Genomic DNA, 8,769 nt, shown 5'->3' with positions numbered 1-8,769 from the left:
TCCTGCCAGGGGATGTGCGAGCACCACCCCAGACAGGATTTTGTGTATTGGTCAGGTAGGGCTTGAATGGAATCAGACATGCCTGAGGCTCACAAGGAGCCTCGGTGCATATGCCAGTTCAAACCGGTCCTGGGGCACACCAGCCCCGGACCTGGGGCGAGCTGGACAAAGGATTGGCGGTGTAACCACCCCCCTTCCTGGTCCCACCCTTAGGGAGGGACCTAGCAGGTAGTCCGGCCCCTAGAATCCGCTTAAAGGTAGGAGCTGTGTCCTAAGACTTCAGACATCCTGGAATCAACTTGAAACTAAGAAGAAGACGGGAACTTCGACGTTCTGCTGCACAGAAGACTGAAGGAAATCTCCCCTATGGTCAGGGAGTGACCATCTTGCTAACGCAAGCACCATCCAGCGAATCGACGTCTGCTTTGCCGCCGCCTCCTGCCGGAGTCCGAGCCCAGAGCCCGACAAGACCTGGACCTCCAGACTTCTCACAGCCCGATCCACAGTCCCTGCAAAGAAGGAACCCGTGGAGGCACCGAGACACGTGGAGCCAGCCATCTTGAAAGACACTCGACAAGCTGCAAGCGCGACAACAGAGGCTCCCTCCGAGTTGTGCTTTGGGTCCTGAGAAGCCCAACATCCGAGCAGCATCTGCACCAAAGGTGAGCCCTCCAGCATCTCCACGATCTGCGTGGGGCCCCTCTGCACTTTGCAACTCGACGCGCCTACCTGGTCCCTGGCCCGTTGGCTAGTGGCCATCTTGGTGACCATCTTTGAAAACTACGATGCTGGTCTAGTTGCTCCAGACTTGCCCCGGCTGCCCTCCAAAGGAGCAGCCCCTCTGACCTTGCTGGTCAGAACTACAAGCTTTCTTCAATTCCTGCGACTCCTGCTTTGCCAAGGCTTGTTTGCTTCCTTTGAGTCACCGATACCGCTGACAGCGAGAGCCTGCGTGGGAAAGCTTGTGAATCGACTCCTGGACGTCGTCGACCTCCAGGGACCACGTGGCTGCGGAGACAAGCTACACCTCATCACCTGTTTGCACCCGACATCGCCTGGTACCTACCTGGTGCCACGCCGGTCACTGGCTAGTGACTTTGAACACTGTCCCCTCTGCTTATAGGTCTTCTACACTTCCGATCCACCCTTGGATCCACCGCATCTCTTCTGGACCGACCGCCTGCAGCATCTTTGTCATCAGGCTCCATTGAAAAGATAGACGAAACCCGACGCACTTCGAGCCCTATAAACCCGCTTCCTGTGGGTGAGGTAAAGCTGGCACTCCGGTGCACAAATGTAGAGTAACATCTCTAATGTCTAGGTTTGAAGTCTTGATTTCGTAGTCCAACCAGAAGACCCTTCTAGCAGTAACTTTTGAACTTTTACGCACCCATTGAAAACCTAAGGGAGCCCGCGTGTAACTTTCCTCACTGCACACGCGACCCGTGGACCTCCTGGTCACTAACTAAAGTTAGCTCCTTGTAGGCCCAGCAATTCTAGAGGCCCTAGGCCTTTTCCCTTTCCTGTTCTTGGTACTTATACCACTATTTTAGTATATGGTTCGAGCGGCCACCAGGGCATATCCATATAAAGTGCAACTTCTGTATATTGTAATACTTTCTTGTTTAACGATTTGTGCTCCTGTGCTCATAAAGAGTCTAGGGGATACTTTGAGTAATAAATACATATATATTTTGAATATATATCTGTGTGGTGTCCTTTCATTGGTATAAAAGGGGGTTGCATATGGTAAAACAGCTTGCTTCACATGCCTAAACGAGTTTAGCCTGAAAGACTGCTTAGCCTACGCTACCACTAGGGCAGCTGGTCCGAAAAGGTTGACTTACAACCACACCATAAGGGTTGCTTGGCATGGTACAAGGTGGTCACTTTAATTAGTGAACATCATATACCAGGCCAACTTCTCACATTGGTGAGCAGCGGTTGGGATTTGAGCTTGCTGTTGTTTTACCTCTGTAATCTCTTCGTTACCAATTGAAAGATCACATAGGTACCTGTAGGTACATATAAAACAAGATTAGATATACTTAAGTTCTACTGAACTTAGTTGTTGTAGAGCAAAGGGAGTAGCACACCCTGACTACAGCTACTAGATAGGTTTAGTAGGAAAACCCAAGTGTAGGTAGTTGCAACACATCCACCCACACTTAAGAGCAATGGCCGGGGCAGAGGGGTCCACTGTACCCATCTCTGTCGAGAGTGACCCCCAGAGGGCACCATCCATCTTTGCTACCCTAAACCAGAATGAGCTCAGGCAGTTGGCTAATATCCGGGGCCTTAAACAGCCCAGGAACCGTACCTCTGCTGAACTCAGAGAACTCTTACAAGCTGATGAAGATCAGAGAGCTCTCAAGAAAGCCTCCCAGTTAGGTCCCTTAGGGACTGGAACAGGAGGCCCTCCTTCTGAAGATGCTACTGAAGCACCCCTTCCTAACAGTCGCCCCTTAGTTGAGAATCAGACTACAGATGATGAGGATCAGCATAGGGACAAGGATGACAAAGGGGATGAGTCTGATGGTAGTAGTAGTTCTGATGGGAGAAATAGCCCAGTGCCAAGTGTTATACTTGGCTCAGCTAACTTAAGGCTACTGGGGACTGACAATGGGTTCCCCCCATTGAATCTCCCTAGTGGACTTAACCAGGGGTTTGGGAGACAGAGGAATCACTCAGGTGACTCTAATGCCTCTCATGCCTCTAGAGGCTCTCAGGGTCACTCCAGAAGAAGGATGACTAGCCCTCAGAGGAGGGAGCATGAGGCCAGAATGCAGGAAGCCCAGCTGAGGATCAGGAAACAGGAGCTGGAAGTAGCCCTGATGGAAGAGAAACTGAGCAAGGCTAGGCAACCTAGAGAGAGTGGGTCTATACCCACTGGTGGCAGCATTGTCCCGAGGGACAAAGATAGGGTCTTTGATAATAGGAACCTGTCCAAGGTTGTGCCCCCTACAAAAGTGGGGATGATATCCACAAGTGGATGACTGCTCTTGAGAGAGCCTGCAATGTGCAGCAGGTTCCTGAAGACCAGTGGGCAGCAATCTTATGGCTCTCCTTTGAAGGTAGAGGCAGAGATAGACTCCTCACTGTTAGAGAGGAGGATGTCAGAAACTACAGAGCCCTGAAGAGTGTCCTGGTTGATGGGTTAGGCTTAACCACTGAACAGTACAGGTTAATGTTCAGAGATACCCAGAAGACACGGACTCAGGACTGGTCTGAATACATTGAATGTGCCACTAAGGCTTTGGAGGGTTGGTTGCTGGGAAGTAAGGTTTCAGATTATACAGGATTGTACAATTTGATAATGAGAGAACAAATTTTAAATAATTGTCAAAAACAGCAACTGCATCAACACTTGGTTGACTCAGATCTGACCTCTCCCCAAGAATTGGGAAAGAAGGCAGACAAATGGGTCAGAACCAGGGTTAAGCAAAAGAACCAGAACCAGGGCCAAGGGGGTGATCAGAAGAAAACAGACCAAAAGGGTGGAGATCAGAAATCCAAAGACCAGAAGTCTTCAACAGGGCCCCAAACTAGTACTAATGAGGGTGGGTCCCAACCATCTAAAGGGAAGAAGAAAGAGGGTCCAAAGAAACCCTGGTGCAAATCTTGCAAGAATACAACTCACTGGACTAGTGATTGTAAGAAGGGTGGAGCCCCCAACACTGTTGCCCCTAAGGCACCTGCTCCCAGTAGTACTGTTAGCAGTGTTGGTCCCCAGACAAAGGGTGTAGTGGGAATCACTATGGGAACTGAAGGAGATTCTGACTTAGACAGAACCCTTACACAGGCAGTCGTGATCTGTGATGGGGACATGGATTTGTCCCTGACTGTGAGCCCCAGTAACCTGGGCAAGTACAGACAGACTCCTTTAATAAATGAAAAAGTGGCTCAAGCCTACAGGGACACATGTGCCAGTGTCACTATAGTGACACCAGGCTTTGTGGATCCTGGACAGTACATACCAGGTGAGAATTACCTGGTGACCAATGCCAGCAATGCCACTACTTCACATAGTGTGGCTGTTGTTAACTTCTCATGGGGAGGGGTAACTGGCCTCAAAAGGGTTGTGGTTAGTGCAGACCTCCCAGTAGAATGTTTGTTGGGCAATGACCTAGAAAGTTCTCTATGGTCAGAAGTGGAGTACAGGACACATGCAGAGATGTTAGGTATATCACCACATGTCCTTGCTGTGACCAGGTCACAGGCCAAAAAGTGCCTTACTGAACCACAGGTCTTGGATCCTGCAACAATGGACCAAGCACCTTCCAAGAAGAAGAACAGGAGGGTTAAGGCTGTGCCTTCCCCCCTGCCTGCAAGTGATGATCAGACTTCCCAGGAAGATGATCTCGAGACCCCTGAAGGAACTGTCCCTGAAGAGCTTGAACCTGATTAGGTTGAGTTTCTGGGAAAGGGGGACCTTCTAGGGCTGACTTGGGGCAGGCTCAGTTATCCTGTCCATCTCTTGAACCCCTCAGACAGCTGGCTGCTGCTGAGGCTGCTGGGAATGCTCAAGGTACCGATAAAGTGTATTGGGATGATGGGCTCCTTTATTCAGAGGCTAGACACCCAAAATCTGGTGCAACCAGGAGGTTGGTTATACCTCTGCAATTTAGGGGCTTCCTTCTTACCTTGGCCCATGATATTCCTCTAGCAGGACACTTAGGCCAGAACAAGACTTGGGACAGGCTTGACCCTCACTTTCACTGGCCTCACATGAATGAAGATACCAAGGAGTTTTGTCGCTCCTGTGTAACCTGCCAAGCCAGTGGCAAATCAGGTGGCACAACAAGGCCCCCCCTAATACCACTACCGGTGGTGGGGGTTCCCTTTGAAAGAGTGGGAATAGATATAGTGGGTCCCATGGATCCCCCCACTGCATCTGGGCACAGATTTATACTGGTGGTAGTGGATCATGCCGCCAGGTATCCAGAGGCAATTCCCCTTAGGACCACAACAGCTCCTGTTGTGGCCAGGGCCCTACTGGGAGTATTCTCCAGAGTGGGGTTTCCTAAGGAGGTGGTTTCTGACAGAGGTACCAACTTCATGTCAGGATACTTGACAGCTATGTGGAAGGAATGTGGTGTCAACTACAAGTTCACCACTCCTTATCACCCACAATGCAATGGGCTTGTTGAGAGATTCAACAAGACCCTAAAGGGTATGATCAAAGGATTACCTGAAAAGCTCAGGCGAAGATGGGCCATCCTTCTACCCTGCCTTCTGTTTGCTTACAGAGAGGTCCCACAAAAAGGAGTTGGCTACAACCCCGTTGAATTGTTGTTTGGGCACCCTGTAAGAGGCCCCCTATGTCTGGTAAGGGAAGGATGGGAGTTACCTCTCAAAAAGCCTAAGCAAGACATAGTGGACTATGTACTTGGTCTCCGCTCCAGGATGGCTGAGTACATGGAGAAGGCATCCAAAAACCTTGAGGCAAGCCAGGCCTTACAAAAAGCTTGGCATGACCAAAAGGCTGTCTTGGTTGAGTTTCAGCCAGGACAGAAGGTATGGGTGTTGGAGCTGGTGGCCCCAGCAGCACTCCAAGACAAATGGTCTGGACCCCATACAATCCTGGAAAAGAAGGGAGAGGTTACCTACTTGGTGGACCTAGGCACTCCCAGGAGTCCCCACAGGGTACTCCATGTTAACAGGTTAAAAGCATATGTTGACAGGGCAGACATGGGCTTGCTCATGGCTACAGATGAGGGACAGGAGGAAGAGAGTGACCCTCTCCCAGACCTGTTGTCTCAGAACCCTGAAAATGGTTCAGTTGAAGGAGTGACCCTTGGAGGCAACCTCACTGATCATCAGCAGATTGAATGTAGACAAGTTCTACAATCATTTCAGCATATGTTCTCACTGATACCTAGTCAAACTGACTGGTGTACCCATGTGGTGGACACTGGTGACAGTCTTCCTGTAAAGAACAAACTTTACAGGCAACCTGACCATGTCAGGGACTGTATAAAGGCTGAGGTACACAAAATGCTGGAACTGGGTGTTATTGAGCCCTCAGAGAGCCCCTGGGCTAGCCCAGTGGTTCTGGTCCCCAAACCTCACACCAAAGATGGCAAGAGAGAGATGAGGTTCTGTGTGGATTACAGAGGACTTAATGCTGTCACTAGGAAAGACGCACATCCTATTCCAAGGGCAGATGAGCTCATAGATAAACTGGCTTCTGCTAAGTTTTTGAGCACATTTGATTTGACAGCTGGCTATTGGCAAATCAGGTTAGCTGAGGAGTCTAAGGCCAAAACAGCATTTCTCAACCCCAGGAGGACACTACCAATTTTTGGTGATGCCCTTTGGTCTGAAGAATGCACCTGCCACCTTCCAAAGGTTGGTGAATCAAGTCCTTACTGGGTTGGATGACTTTTGCGCAGCATATCTTGATGACATTGCTGTCTTTAGCTCCACCTGGGAGGATCACCTGATCCACCTGAAGAAGGTACTTGAGGCTCTGCAAAAGGCAGGCCTCACTATCAAGGCTACTAAGTGACAGATAGGGCAGAGTAAGGTTGTGTACTTGGGCCACCTTGTAGTTGGAGGCCAAGTTCAACCACTGGAGAGTAAGATACAATCCATCAAGGACTGGTCTCCTCCAACCACCCAGACACAAGTTCGAGCTTTCTTGGGCTTGACTGGGTACTACAGGAAGTTTGTTAAGAACTATGGGTCCATTGTGACTCCTCTTAATGATCTGACATCCAAAAAGATGCCCAAAAAGGTTCAGTGGACAGTAAGCTGTCAAAAGGCATTTGTTGACCTGAAGAAGGCCATGTGCTCTGCACCTATCCTGAAAAGTCCTGACTACTCCAAAGAGTTTATTGTCCAAACAGATGCTTCTGAGTTGGGTGTGGGAGCTGTGCTGTCACAACTTAATGTAGATGGTCAAGACCAACCCATTGCTTTTATTAGCAGAAGGTTGACCCCCAGAGAGAAGAATTGGTCAGCTATTGATAGGGAGGCCTTTGCTGTGGTGTGGGCCCTGAAGAAGCTGAGGCCATACTTGTTTGGCACTCACTTCAAGATTCAGACCGACCATAAGCCCCTCTTGTGGCTAAATCAGATGAAGGGTGAAAACCCCAAACTGCTTAGGTGGTCCATTTCCCTACAGGGGATGGACTTTACAGTGGAGCACCGGCCAGGTACAGACCATGGGAATGCAGATGGTCTCTCCAGGTACTTCCACTTAGGACATGAAGACGAGACTGGTCAAGGCTAGTTTAATGTCCCTGCGTTTGGGGGGGGGTGGGTTGTGTAGGAGAGTAGGGTCTGCTATCCTATGGTCACCCCAAAGTTTTGCTTTTTGCTTCACTGGTTTTTGACATATTGAGGCTGTGGGCCTGCTAATCAGACCCCCAGCCTGCTGTTCTCTCTACTAAATTGACACTATGCACTCTAGGTGCATAACCAATTGGAATTGGATCACCCTGTGAGCCCCCTGTACCAGTGTACACTAGGTACCCAGGGCATTGGTGTATCTAAGGCCTACCAGGGGCTGAAGCATGTATAGTGCCACCCCTGGCCTGGCCTAACAATTTGACACAACTGGCTGATCACTCAGCTGGGGTAAGTTGGTGTAACCACCTCTTACTTAGGTGTAGTATACCTATACCTAACCTTAAATGGGACACATGTTAACCTATAAGTCACTCCTATGGCAGGCCTTGACAATCCTGAAGGCAGAGTGCTTGGTTCCATGTGAGATGGTGCTCTGGCATGAGCTGAGCCTGTCTGCAGTGGTCGGAACAACTTCCTTCTACCGTTTCCAGATATCGCCATACCATATACGCTTAAGTGCATTATGAACCTCGTGGTTAAATGCTATCTTTGGTTTGGCTTTATCAAAACATGTCGAGTAAGGTGTCATACGAATTAGAATACTAACCCCTCGCCAGTTCTGGCGACGGGGTTAGCATTACACCCTTCTAGAGGGACACGGCATGTACCGAACCTGAAACCCGGGTAAAATCAGACATAGCCTCAGCTCCACAAAATGGACGCTGCCACCACCAACACAAGTCTGCCCTCCGGCTGCTGGGAGTCCTTCCAGCTTGGGAGACGTGGACAAAGGGTTTCCTGCCAGGGGAGGTGCGAGCACCACCCCAGACAGGATTTTGTGTATTGGTCAGGTAGGGCTTGAATGAAATCAGACATGCCTGAGGCTCACAAGGAGCCTCGGTGCATATGCCAGTTCAAACCGGTCCTGGGGCACACCAGCCCCGGACCTGGGGCGAGCTGGACAAAGGATTGGGGGTGTAACCACCCCCCTTCCTGGTCCCACCCTTAGGGAGGGACCTAGCAGGTAGTCCGGCCCCTAGAATCCACTTAAAGGTAGGAGCTGTGTCCTAAGACTTCAGACATCCTGGAATCAACTTGAAAGTAAGAAGAAGATGGGACCTTCAACGTTCTGCTGCACAGAAGACTGAAGGAAATCTCCCCTATGGTCAGGGAGTGACCATCTTGCTAACGCAAGCACCATCCAGTGAATCGACGTCTGCTTTGCCGCCTCCTCCTACCGGAGCCCGAGCCCAGAGCCCGACAAGACCTGGACCTCCAGACCTCTCACAGCCCGATCCACAGTCCCTGCAAAGAAGGAACCCGTGGAGGCACCGAGACACGTGGAGCCAGCCATCTTGAAAGACACTCGACAAGCTGCAAGCGCGACAACAGAGGCTCCCTCCGAGTTGTGCTTTGGGTCCTGAGAAGCCCAACATCCGAGCAGCATCTGCACCAAAGGTGAGCCCTCCAGCA

The sequence above is a fragment of the Triturus cristatus genome, chromosome 12, assembly GCF_964204655.1.
Source record: "Triturus cristatus chromosome 12, aTriCri1.1, whole genome shotgun sequence".
Taxonomy (NCBI): Eukaryota; Metazoa; Chordata; class Amphibia; order Caudata; family Salamandridae; genus Triturus; species Triturus cristatus.
This window is presented reverse-complemented; position numbering follows the sequence as displayed.